This window comes from Physeter macrocephalus, chromosome 10 (assembly GCF_002837175.3).
Source record: "Physeter macrocephalus isolate SW-GA chromosome 10, ASM283717v5, whole genome shotgun sequence".
In the NCBI taxonomy this organism is placed as follows: domain Eukaryota; kingdom Metazoa; phylum Chordata; class Mammalia; order Artiodactyla; family Physeteridae; genus Physeter; species Physeter macrocephalus.
Window position 1 is genome coordinate 54,295,226 of NC_041223.1, and position 2,454 is coordinate 54,297,679.

Consider the following 2,454-nt stretch of genomic DNA (forward strand, 5'->3'; position numbering starts at 1 on the left):
GGCATGTGGGATCTTCCCGGACCGGGGCACGAACCCGTGTCCCCTGCATCGGCAGGCGGACTCTCAACCACTGCGCCACCAGGGAAGCCCCTCTAACATACTAAATTTTTAAGAATGAGAATATAAGGTTTTTTTTAATATGATTTTTTAAAATTAATTTATTTATTATTTACTTTTGGCTGCGTGGGGTCTTCGCTGCTAACACGCAGGCTTTTTCTCGTTGTGGCGAGCGGGGGCTACTCTTCGTTGCGGTGCGCGGGCTTCTCATTGCGGTGGCCTCTCGTTGCGGAGCACAGGCTCTAGGTGCGCGGGCTTCAGTAGTTGTGGCTCACGGGCTTAGTTGCTCTGCAGCATGTGGGATCTTCCTGGACCAGGGCTTGAACCCGTGTCCCGTGCATTGTCAGGCAGTTTCTTAACCACTGCGCCACCAGGGAAGCCCGAGAATGTAAGTTTTTAAAGGCACTCGAATAAATGTTAAACAGAAAATGTTTATTAGATTTTTTACTGGGGTATCTTAATAAAGGTTTTTATTATTTGAAAAACAGCAGTTTGCTTTGATGAGAGTTTTCTTGGTTACCATTCTACAGAATTTACTTAGAATATGTATTAATAGTACTGAGGCTTTCCCCCTCCCCCCAGGCAAATAGCATTATAAAGGTTGTTGAAGTTATACCTTTATTATAACTGCTCCACTTTGGGAGAGAGTTGAAAAAAGAGAAGTACAGGGAAATTACAGGCCATTTTTTCTAGGAATGGGAATAGGGGAGAATTTCTGTTTTTTAATATGTAGCTAAGACCACTCGGCCTTTCCTGTTTAGCATATTTTTTCAAATTATTATAATATATATTATATTATTAGAGCTAAACCACCTCATAGTTCTGTCACTAAGTAGGGGGCGAATGAATCTTGAAAAGATTTATTTGGCTTTGCTGAAAACCTTAGTATTTTCAGATCAGAGCATGGATAATACATTTTAACTTTTTTAAAATTGGGGGTACAGTCCTGCCCCTCCTTGTCTACTGACCAGGTCCTAGTTGTCATCACATAGGCTTGCATTACTCAGACAGCCTCTCACCCATCATCCTGATGTTACCTCTTCACCAAGCCATTGTACACAGAGCTGCTTTCCATTAGCCTTCAGAAAAACCCTCTTTCATCACGTCACTTCCTTTGCTAAAAAGTCTTAAAAGCCTCTTCATTGCCTGGAAGATAGAAAGCCCTAAGTGGGTGGTGGCTATTTTAAATTATTACTGCAATCCCCTATTCATTTCTTTTTTCTCTGAATTTTTCTAGCCTTTATTATCTTCACATAGTTAATCCTTGATTGTGCATGATATCATTCTCAGTTTCACCTATGGGAGAAAAGTATGAGCTTCCTAAATTGAAGGATATCAATCACACTTTTAAAAAAAATTTTTATTGGTGTATAATTGATTTACAATGTTGTGTTAGTTTCAGGTGTACAGCAAAGTGAATCTGTTACACAAATACATATATCCACTCTTTTTTTAGATTCTTTTCCCATATAGGCCATTACAGAGTATTGAGTAGAGTTCCCTGTTCAATCATACTGTTAAAAAACGAAGAGTTCAATTAGTGAAGTGAATTGCATTATATTCAGTGCATATTTATTAAAATTTTAGTTTTTTTCATACTTTCCATATATGCTCAACTGTATTATTGTAGTACCGTTTTTAACATTTATTATGTATTCACTGAACACACAGTGTAAAGCCAGGAGAGGTACTCACATGCTTGCACCACATCTAGCTTTTCTTACATCGTAGTTTATGTCTGCACTTAAAATCAGATGATTTTTTACCAAATCTGGTAAAAGTTATCTTGAAGAAGTTGAGATATACCTCTGTGATTTAAAAACAAACAAACAAACAAACAAACAGGGACTTCCCTGGTGGTCCAGGGGGTAAAACTCCACACTCCCAATGCAGGGGGCCCAGGTTCTATGCCTAGTTGGGAAACTAGATCCCACATGCATGCCGCAACTAATGATACCGCATGCTGCAACTAAACATGCAGCAACGAAGATCCCACATGCCACAACTAAGACCCGGTGCAGCCTAAATTAATTAATTAATTAAAAAACAAACAAACCGAAAACTTGTCTTTAATGGCTAGGTATTTGAAATCATTTTCTTATAAAATATAAGGTGTTAACTCTGTTCCTGTAGGTTTTTATGATTTTTCATTCCAGGAAGCTTAAAACAAAAACTTAGCATCTGGGCTTCCCTGGTGACGCAGAGGTTAAGAGTCTGCCTGCCGATGCAGGGGACACGGGTTCGTGCCCCGCTCTGGGAAGATCCCATATGCCGCGGAGCGGCTAGGCCCATGAGCCATGGCCGCTGAGCCTGCGCGTCCGGAGCTTGTGCTCTGCAGTGGGAGAGGCCACAACAGTGAGAGGCCCGCGTACCACAAAAAAACAAAACAAAACAAAA

At 40.5% G+C, this 2,454-nt stretch overlaps 1 protein-coding gene across 4 annotated transcripts in view; it reads left to right on the forward strand.

Moving 5' to 3' along the window:
* The window catches only part of ATG5 (autophagy related 5), a 124,558-nt gene that overhangs the window by 103,662 nt on the left and 18,442 nt on the right, over positions 1 to 2,454 (forward strand). The window lies entirely within an intron of this gene.